Consider the following 11,663-nt stretch of genomic DNA (forward strand, 5'->3'; position numbering starts at 1 on the left):
TGTGGGATGGGGAAGGTAAAACTGGTACTTTGCAAAACTGATGACATCTACTAGAGTTAAATACATGCATGCCCTAGCAACAAACAACTCTCTTCTAGATATATAACCAGCAGAAACAAGTATATACTTGGACAAAGGAGAAGGAAAAGTGTATTCACCACAATATAATCTGCAGTACTTTACATTGAAAGTAATTCGACAAGAAAATGGACAAATATACTGTGGCACATTAATAAAAATGTAATACTGTACAGAAGTAAAAATGAATGATGAATGGATACACAAAACAATGTCGTGATAAAGAATATCACCAACAAAATGTTAAAAAAAATGACAAATCAGGACACAAAAATACGTACTGATTCCATTCATTTAAAGTTAAAGATAAAATAAAAACCATAAAATCTTTGGAGATAAAGGTGAGAATAGTGGTAATCTTTGGGGATGTGTAACAACTAGGAAGGTTGGGGGAGACTTCCGTGGTGATGGTAACGTTCTATTTCTTTTTTTCAGTAGTAACTGTGTAGTTGTCTTGACCCTGTAAGAATTCATCAGCATGTAAGCTTATGATGTGCACATGATTCTGTATGTAAACAATATTCAATTTAAAAATTCTTAAAAAAGCAAAAAAGAAGGAAAACTCTAGGAAACAGGCAGATAGATTTTTACATGCCCTTCCTTGAACTACTCCTTGTCTAGAATAATATACTGATAAAGAATATGCTAGTTCTGCTTGGAGGGTGACTTTAAAATGTAAATTCTGAAATCTTGTGGATGAAATGAACTTCTAAGCAGCTGTGTTGAAGACAAACGATTATCCAACTTTCAGAGGAAGCCTGACTGATAGGAATCTATGGATTCTCTTAATAGCAGTATTAATAGCTAACATGTTGAGTACCAGACATAGTTCTAATAGATTTACATATATTTTCTCATTTAAAATGAGAAATGATGCACCCATTGCTTACTGCCAGTGAGCTTTGGTAGAGCTTCCACATTTTTCAGATATTACAAAATGTCAAGGTGTTTGCAGTGGCAGGGTGAATTTCTCCTAGTCATTACAAACTGGAGAAAATTGCTTCTTGTAGCTGGAGGGATCTGGGAGTAGAGAAATTCCACCTCCTCTCCACTCTCAGCAATTCAGCAGAATTGTAATTGTTTGCCAAGGTTTTGGCCCCTGACTGTGGGCCATTCTTTTTTACTTCTGTATGATATTATTTTATTAATATGCCACAGAAATGCAGGACTCTCAGAGGGTTTCCATCTTCCTTTTTACCCAAAGAAACCAATGTTCTGCTATATGCAAGTACTGAGGGAATTGACCACCTTGAATATGAAAGAAAAGTTACAATTATTTTAAGGTAGATTCAGCAACTTAAAAACACCCTCTCTTATTTATATTAAAAATTTAGATGAGTCAAAAGGAAATCTGACAAGAGTGACAACTTTTCTGCCGATATCATGAGTGGAATAGAAAAACTTTCTGAACTATACAGTATCATAAAAACAATCTTCATAAATGAAAATGACAGCAGATCAACAAGAAAGAGTATGATCAACACTTAAGTCTAGAAGACCAAGTGGAATATTTTACAAGAAAATTGATGGTAAATATGAGTGACAGTGTAAGAGACTTGGAAGACAAAGGTGCCCTATGTTAAATAAATAAAATATTCTTCTACTTGTTAAAAGGGTAAGGGAGACTTTAATCAGGACTATCGAGGCAGGTGTCAAGACTATCACATTAGAGGAGAGAGATCAAATGCAACTCTAAACACAGCAAGGAAAAGTGGGTATTTACTGTTAAAATAGAATGAGGGAGTCAGGGGATGGGAACTTACTAAGAAGAGACATCAAGGGTAGGGAGATTCTTGCCAAACCAACTTAACAGGTTTCTTGCTGAAGGCAGGCCAGGCTGATCAGATATCAAGGATGGGGAGATTCTCACTAACATGACTTAGAAGGATTCTTGCTACAACTTGGAATGTAAGCCTAGCAAGGAAGTGGGCTAAAGTGTAGACCTAGCTCAGAAGAAGGCTCAAGGGAGCTTCACTCAAATTGGGTCAAAGAGTCTTTGTCACCTATAATATGAAAAAATGTACCACTGCAGAATGAAGGGGGAAAAAAAAAACAGAAAAAGAAACCAAAATTAGTAAATGAAAATAAATAATAGAATTAAATATCACAAAATTGAAGATAAACCTGTTTTTTCAAAGTGAATATTTTAATTAATCACCAGTAAGATTTTTTAAAATCTTATTTTAAAAATTTTAGCCCTTTTAGCCCATTAAAATGGTATTTTACTTTATAAGAATTATTTCAAGGTTTTATGTTGAGTATGTTTTGTTGTTACTATTATTTTAAAAGTTAATGTATGTATATAGATACCACTTTTTACACTAGATTTCCATGATAATACCCAGAAGCAAACTTGTTGATTATTCTTGGTTATCTTTCCAAAAAATATTTTTTTCCAGATTTATTGAGATATAATGACATATAACACTGGGTAAGTTTAAGGTGTACCACATGTTGATTTGATACATTTATATACTGCAAAATGACTACCACCATAGCCTTGGCTAACACCTCTGTCTTGTCACATAATTACCATTTCTTTTTTGTGGTGAAAACATTATTTAATCAATCTTAGCAACTTTCAAGTATATAATACAGTATTATTAACTATAATCACAACGCTGTACATTAGATCCCCAGAGCTTATGCATATTCTTAACTGGAAGTTTATACTCTTTGACCAACGTCTCACCATTCCCCAGCCTCTGGTAACTACTATTCTACTCTCTGTTTCTACAGGTTCAGCTTTTTAAAATTTCACATTTAAGTGGTATCATACAGTATTTGTCTTTGTCTGCCTTATTTCGCTTAGCATAATGCCCTCAATATCCACCCATGCTGCCACAAATGGCAGGATTTCCATCTTTCTCATGACTGAATATCTCTGTGTGTGTGCGGGTGTGTGTGTGTTAACATTTTATATGTTCATTCATTCATTGACAGACACTTAGGTTGTTTCCACATCTTGGCTATTGTGAATAATGGTGCAATATACATGGTAGTGCAGACATTCTTAATTTTTTGAGGAACCTCCATACTGGCTGTACCAATTTACATTACCTCCAACAATGCACAAGGGTTCCCTTTTCTCCACATCCTTGCCAACACTAGTTATCTCTTGTATTTTTTATAATAACCATTCTAAGAGGTGTGAGGTGCTATCTCACTATGGTTTTGATCTGCACTTCCCTGATAATTAATGATGTTGAGTATCTTTTCATGTACTTATTGATCATTTGCAAGTATTCTTTGGAAAAACATCTATTCGTTTCCTCTGCACATTTTTAATTGGATTTTTTTGTTTTTGTGTTAATGTTGTAAGAGTCATTTATATATTTTGGATATTAACTGGTAAGATTTTTTATATGAAACACTTGGAATTGGAGAAAATATTTGCAAACCATCTATCTGATAAGTAGTTAATACCCCAAATATATAAGAATCTCCTACAAGTCAGTATCAAGGAAAACAAGTAACCCAATTTAAAAATGGGCAACGTACTTGAATAGACATTTCTCCAAAGAATACATGGTTTTATGCTACTGAATTTTAATGGGCAATGTTCTTTCCTATTGGCAAACCACTATGATAAATTATACTCTTGTTCTTTGACCTACAGAATTTTGTGGATCACATATGGAAAAGAAGTTGACACTGTTGTAAGAAACCATGGGTATACATACCAGATTATCTAAGATTCAACAATATTTCAGTGGTGTTTATTTCAAGGAAAACTGCTTATAAGCAATGATATTAAACATATTTTTAAAAAGTCTTTAAGGCTGGTATTGTCTAACTACTGAAAATGCAAGAGTCAGACTGCTAGAGGTTAAACTTTGATTAAGTCCTTTACTAGCTATGTGATTTAGGTTTTTGTTTGTTTATGTGTGGCTTAGTTTTTTCATCTAAAAAAAGAGATGATATAAAAGAGATGATATTTGTATGTTTCTCTTTGTGTGAGTTAGGTAAAATGTTTATTGCCTCTAAAATATTCAATGTTTGCCACATAGCACTGCTGCAACAGTTCCCTACATTTGCCCCAGAGTTCCACACCAACTATGCACTCTGGTCTCCCACCTGCCACTTTCTTCAAAGCTGTGAAAATCTCCTCTGCTCAACACTGGTACACTCCAAAAGTGTGGGAGATTTGATAACTCCAGAAGGAACCATTAACATATAGAGCATATAGGGTGGTAGATAAATTCTCCAGGTTTCTTGCTCTCTCGTGTAACAATTCTAAGATGCATTCCACAGTTAACCAAATGGTCCACAGAAAGAATAAGCCTACCCTTTCCGTAGTTATTACCACATTAACAAACTTTTTTAAAAAATTTTATCCTTTCTCTGTTTCACTTTCACTCCCTCAAATCTGTTCCCAGGGGTTACCTTCAAAGAAAGCTAGCTGCTCCCACAACCTGGATTTAGATAAGTTTTACATTTCCTCCCATTCTGTGAAAATATGTTCACAATTGATTACACTGAGATCTGATGTTTTTTAAAGCTGTAAGTTAGGAAACAGCTGACAAACAAAACAAGTTAATACACATAGAATAATTAATTCTAAATACATGATGCAACTCAGAATCTAGCCTTTCATTTTATTTCAATATTTAACATTGATGAGGCCCAGAGAGGCCATGGGACTGGTCTAAATTATACACCTAGTTCAACTTTAAGGGGTCTGTTTCATTACAATTAGCAACCCAATTTGACAGTGAACTTCAGAAAAAGGAAGAGAGGGGAGAATCCATAGACATTAATTCAAAGCAACAAACACCCAGATGCAATTCCATAAAGAGAACTAAGACTTGATATGTCATCATGGCTATCTATTTCTTTTTATATTCTGAGAAAACAATAACTCCTTAGCCACAAAATTCCATACTTCATAAAATTTTAAATTTCACTTTAAAAATTTTAGATTTGGAAACCATGAAAAATACTTCCTTTTCTAAATGCTACAGAATAGCTGTAGATACATAATGATCCTAATTATAATAACTAGAGTAAGTCAGAAGAGACTCACATATTTGCATTCTGTTGGCTAGTATTTCCAGTAGACAAGACAAATTATCTGCTGATTCAGAATAGACGCAAAGTAATGCTTTTCAGAGGTTGCTTAATGGCAGAAACTATACACTTATAGTCTTATGATCTCTGAGATATATATTATTTGCCTTACGTATGAGGAAGCAGATGCTAGGGAAGGAGACATGCCATAGGTCCCAAGGTCAAAATTTACCTCCCAAGTCTTTCTGATCTTAGGGAACGTGTTATTCTAAACATGAATTCTGCTATCTCCCAGAAAAAGTCATTTTTATGACATATAACTGATTAAGTTTGGGCTAGTGTTATTTTAACTATCTGCTTTATAATGAGCTATACTGGATACGAATCAAGACGTTTATCTATCTATCTACATACTTTATTTTTTAACAGTATTTTTTAGGTTCACAACAAAATTGAGTAGAAGGTAAGAGATTTCTGATATACTTCATGACCCGCGCATGTACAGAATTTCTCACTATCAGTGTCCCCCACTAGAGTGGTAGATTTGTTATAATTGATAAACCTACACTGATACATCATTATAATGTAAAGTCCACAGATAACATTGTGGTTCCACTTTGTTATTGTGCATTCTATGGGTTTGAAAAAAATTATAATGACATTTATCATACAGTATAGCTTCACTGCCCTTAAAATTTTCTCTGCTCTGACTATTCATCCCTCACTCTCTCTAACCCCTGGAAACCACTAATCTTATTTACTGTCTCCATAGTTTTGCCTTTTCCAGAATGTCATACATTGGAATAATACAGTATGCAGCATTTTCAGGTTGGCTTTTTTTTCTCTTAGTAATATGCATTTAAGTTTTCTCCATATACTTTCTGGGCTTGATAACACATTTCTTTTTAGCACTGAATAATATCCCATTGCAAGGATGTACCACAGTTTACTTATCTATTTACCTACTGAAGGACATCTTAGTTGCCTCCAAGCTTATGTAATCATGAGTAAAGTTGTTATTAACATCATGAGCAGCTTATTTTGTGGACCTAAGCTTTCAACTCCTTTGGAAAGTACCAAGGAATACATTGCCGGATCATATGATAAGAGTATATATAGTTTTCTAAGAAGCTGCCAAACTGTCTTCTAAAGTGTCTGTACCATTTTACATTCCCTTAGTAATGAATCAGAGTTCCTGTTGCTACCCACCTCACAAGTATTGGGTGTTGTCAGTGTATCAGATTTTGGCCATTTTAATACACTCGTAGTGGCATTTCATTGTTGTTTTAATTTACATTACCCTAATCACACACGATGTGAAGCATCTTTTCACATACTTATTAGCCAAATATAAATCTTCTTTGGGAAGGTATATGTTAAAGTCTTTTGCCTATTTTTTAAAAATCAGGTTTTGTTGTTGCTGTTGAGTTTTAAGAATTCTTTGTACATTTTGGGTAACTGTCTTTTCTCAGATATGTCTTTTGCAAATATTTACTCCCAGCCTGTCGCTTGTCTTTTCCTTCTCTTTACAGTGAGTTTCTCTGAGCAGAAGTTTTTAATTTTAATAAAGCCCAGCTTTTCGATTCATTTTTCATAGATCATGCCTTTGATATTGTATCTAAAAGTTGTTACCAACCCCAAAATTACTTAGATTTTCTTCTATGTTATCCTCTAGAATTTTTACATTTTTGCAGTTTACATTTAGGTCCTTGATCCATTTTAGTTAATTCATTTTTCCAAGCTCTAGCTCTTTAATTTTTTCAAATTTTCTTTCACCAATACTTTTTTTAACTTTATTGGAGTAATTGCTTTACAATGCTGTGTTAATTTCTGCTATATAACAAAGTGAATCAGCTATACGTATACATATGTCCCTATATCTCCTCCCTCCCACCCTCCCTATCCCACTCCTCTAGGTGGACACAAAGCACCGAGCTGATCTTCCTGTGCTATGTGGCTGCTTCCCACTAACTATCTATTTTGTATTTGGTAGTGTATATATGTCCATGCCACTCTCTCACTTCGTCACAGTTTACCCTTCCCCCTCCCCATGTCCTCAAGTCCATTCTCTACATCTGTGTCTTTATTCCTGTCCTATCCCTAGGTTCTTCAGAATCATTTTTTTTTTTTTAGATTCCATATATATGTGTTAGCATACAGTATTTGTTTTTCTCTTTCTGACTTACTTCACTCTGTATGATAGTCTCTAGGTTAGTTAATTTTTTGAAGGACGTAAAGTCTGTGTCTAGATTTATTTTCCTACATAGATGTCCAGTTGTTCCAGAATGATTTGTTTAAAAGGTTATGTTTTCTTCAGTGTATTCCCTTTGTACCTTTGTCAAATATCAGTTGATTATATCTATGTGAGTGTAATGCAGAGCTTTCTATTATGTTCCATTGTTCCATGCATCCATCTATCCTTTTGACAAAACACACTGTCTTGATTACTGTAGCTTTATTATAAGTCATGAAGTTGGATAATGTCCATCCTCTGACTTTGTTGTTTTCCTAATCTGTGTTGGCTATTTTGGGTCTTTTCCTTCTGAACATTAATTTTAAAATTTGAATCTGATCTGTAGATTTTTTTGATTGGTATGGCATTGAATCTATAGATCAAAGTGCAGAGAATTGACACATTACAATATTGAATCTTACCCCTGGAACATGAAATATCCCTCCATTTATTTAGTTGCTTGATTTGTTTTATCAGAGTTTTGTAGCTTTCTTCATATAGATCTTGTATATATTTTATTAGATTTTCACCCAATTATTTCATTTTTAGTTTGCTCATGTAAATGGTTTTGTGTTTTTAATTTCAAATTAGTATACTAATAATAGCTGTTTCAAATTCCTAGTCTGACAATACCAACGTTTCTGTCAGACTGACTGCGGTTTTAATACTTGCTCTGTCTCTTAAAACTGTGATTTTTTTTTTTGTGCGTACCATTTTTGCCTTATAATTTTTTCTTGATAAATGGACATGAAATACCAGGAAAAAGGAACTACTATAAATATGCCTTGAATAACGTAGTGGTAAGTTGTTGGGAGAGATGAAGTGTTCTAAGTTTCTCCATTTATTTAAAAACTTTTTCTTCCTAGTTTTATGGAGATATAGTTGACATACAGCACTATTGTATAAGCTTAAGGTGTACAATATAATTATGTGACATATATAGATCACGAAACGATTATTACAATAAGTTTAGTGAACACCCATCATTTCAAAAGATACAAAATTAAAGAAATTAAAAAAATATTTTTCCCTGTGATGAGAACTCTTAGAATTTACTCTCTTAACAAATTTCATATATAACGTACAGTGGTATTAATTATATTAAGCATGTTGCACATTACATCCCTAGTACTTATTTATCTTATAACTGGACGTTTGTACCTTTTGACCACCTTCATCTAATTCCCCCTGCCCCTGTCTCTGGTACCACAAATCTGATCTCTTTTTCTATGAGTTTCTTTGCGGCGTATTACTGGCCTACAACACTATGTTAGTTCCTGTTACACAACACACTGATTTGATATTTCTATACACTTCACAATGTTCACTGCGATAAGTCAAGTTACGATATGCACATTTATTTTTTACAGAATATAATGTTGGAAAACTTGACTGAAAGTAGCAAGTTTCTGTTTATTTGGTTTGTTTTACTTTATGCAGAGATATATAAAAATAGGACTTTGACTAGGTCAAATACATATTTCTGAATTTCTAAAAATGGAGATTTTTATCAGCAAAGTTTTCCTATTTAACTCATAATAATGTTACCTTGAACTTTGTATTCTTAACTCATAATCTACACTTTTTGTATCTATATTTAATTCATGATCATTTTATATGCACCTTGTTTCTAGGGATAGTTTTGTATTTCTGGCTGAGATTTTAAAATAAAGTGATTTTACACACTGCATACAATTCAGACAAAAACCAGGGAAATCTCAGATGTCACCATAGTTCTAATTTATTTTCATGTTTCGTTTCTTTTTTGAGAATGCATTTCTCTGAGAATATCTTGATAATTTTTCACATCATGTTCGATTTCCTTTTTGAGCTTAAAGATAAACAATGATTTACTAGGAGTATGTGTTTCAGGCCTAAGAAGATGAATGTACTGAGACATGTTGACACAAAAGATGAATTCTCCTCTGCTAGCATTTCTGTCTACTCTCTAATCTTGCTTTATAATTAATTAGCTGTCAGATCTGCTAAACTTCCATGAAGAGATTACACAGATGTCATGGCAAATTGTTCCTGAAATTAAGAGCTGAACTGGGAATGTTCTTCTTCCTGATCTTACAATTCTCTTTATTGATTTTACTGTCATTTTCACCTGTTCAGCACAGAAAGAAATGGAAATGGTGTTTTATTTGTTTCTAAGAAGGAACTGTCATGTAATAATTGAAGAAATAGTTTAGTGTTTATCTCAAAAATTATATATATATGTGTATGTATATATCTTTGAGTAACTACTCAGCACTGAAGTGCTGAAGTTACAACATGAATGTAAGTCAATAAATTTTGCAGTTTAGATGATATTTAATATTTAAAATGGATTTGTAAAATAAAATCATTGCAAAGTCAATTGGAATAAAGTATTGAAACAATATTTGTCAGCTCCCTGTCACTCCATATTATTTAAATATATATTTACCTCATTTATTATTTGTTAACAATTTATTGATTTTATTTGTATAGAAAACAATTAAAACATTAACATTCCTTATGCAAGTTCCAAAGCACATTTTGGAGTTATCTGAGAAATAAAATGTTCTCATTGCACTGGCATATTTTAAAATAATAAGAAATTATTAAGTTTTTGATAAACCAACATTAAATGAAAAATATGTAATATATTTGAACATATATTGGTGTCTATAAATATCTGCCATATTTTTAATATCTCACTGTAATTACACATTCTTAATTTTCCCAATGAACACTAAATGTTTAGAATGTTCTGGTGGCATTAAAAGTTTCAAGTAAGTATCATTTTTTATAGCATATAATTCCATTGTGATAATTACAGTACACAGGTGTGATAATGACACAATATTTAAGTATTCAATATCTATAGGGGCATTCCAATGTAAAGGGAGGTGTTAACGCCTTCTTACTTAAATAATTGTGCATTTAAAAATTATTCCTTTAAAATATTTCCTGAAACTGAGTTGCTGGCATAAACCTTGGGTAATATAAAACCCTTCATTCAGGGAAATGCATAAAGTTACCTAAAGAAGCGTATAAGTGCAGCTACGTGTCCTCCAGCTCCCAATTGACGGGCGCCTCACCGATTCTGACCCGTGCCTGCCTCTCTTCCGGGGACGGAGCGTCCAGTTTCCGGTTCTCGCGAGCTTACGTCGCGGCTCGCGGTAGCGGATATGGGTAGCGTAGCGCTGATGCTGGGCCGGAAGCACCGAGTAGGGGCGAGTGTAGGCCGGCAAGTGAACGCGCGCGAGCGAGGCTTTGCTACCTTCCGCCCGCCAGAAGGATGTGTGCAGAAGGGGGCCCACAGGGGCGCCCTGTCACCACACCGCCACAGAAGGCCAAGCAGGCTGTGCACGGCTGCCATTCCTCCTGAGAGCCCTGTGGCAAGTGGAGTCCCAGGGACAGTTACTGGCCAGGCGGACCTGTTGGAACGTCTGCAGTACGGCCACCCAGCACTGTACCCGGCTTGAGTTCACCCTCTTTATTGACAGTGTCTACTGCCATCTTTCACTGCTCTCCTTCCATACCAGCGTTTCCTTCAACCTACAGAATAAGCTACTCAAAACCAGGTAGGAGGATACGTTTCTTAGCTTACTCGCCAGCACTAAGATATATTTTAAAATATTTATTTACTTAAACAAATGGCATAGTTTAAATCAGTTAGTTGAATGTAAATGTGAAGTCTGGGGCTTCCCTGGTGGCGCAGTGGTTGAGAGTCGGCTTGCCGATGCAGGGAACACGGATTCGTGCCCCGGTCCGGGAGGATCCCACATGCCGCGGAGCGGCTGGGCCCGTGAGCCATGGCTGCTGGGCCTGCGCGTCCGGAGCCTGTGCTCCGCGGCGGAAGAGGCCGCAACGGTAAGAGGCCCGCGTATCGCAAAAAAAAAAAAAAAAAAAAAGAAGTCTGAAGTGTTATTCTGTTGGTGTATTCATGTCAGTGGTAGAGAGAACCTTTTAACTCTTGGCAGTTTGGGGCTTGTTGTTTAAATAATTTCTAGGATAAGCGATAACTAAGAAAAATGGAGGGTGTTTAAAAATAAAATCTGTGGGAAGATATCAGAAAACCGTCAAAGCAGAGAGGATATGATGGGTCGAGATCCTGGAGTAAAGAGGAGTTCTTTGGACTAAGCACAACTTATGATGTGACTTTTCTCCTTGTGCCATTTGCCAACTTGAAAACAGGGCCTTATAAGTCTGAATAGGATTTTCAGTCATCATCTGGGGCTTGGAGAATAAAAGTTGGAGTTCAGGATCTGCTGGAAAAGGGCACAGCATAGAATTAATAGTAAACCATACAGTAGCATAACTCTCACAAATATTGAATTTAAGCTTTAAATCAATTCAATCATTGATGGAA

General features: G+C 34.8%; 1 long non-coding RNA gene across 1 annotated transcript in view; it reads right to left on the minus strand.

The window, feature by feature from the left end:
* LOC307182556 overlaps positions 1 to 10,420 on the minus strand; it is a 74,359-nt gene extending 63,939 nt beyond the window's left edge. The window contains exon 1 of the long non-coding RNA XR_013827195.1: positions 10,330 to 10,420. This is a non-coding gene — a long non-coding RNA (uncharacterized lncRNA). The remainder of the gene's footprint in view (positions 1 to 10,329) is intronic.
* Positions 10,421 to 11,663: the final 1,243 nt, after the last annotated feature.

Source organism: Stenella coeruleoalba (assembly GCF_951394435.1).
Source record: "Stenella coeruleoalba genome assembly, chromosome: 2".
NCBI classification, from domain to species: domain Eukaryota; kingdom Metazoa; phylum Chordata; class Mammalia; order Artiodactyla; family Delphinidae; genus Stenella; species Stenella coeruleoalba.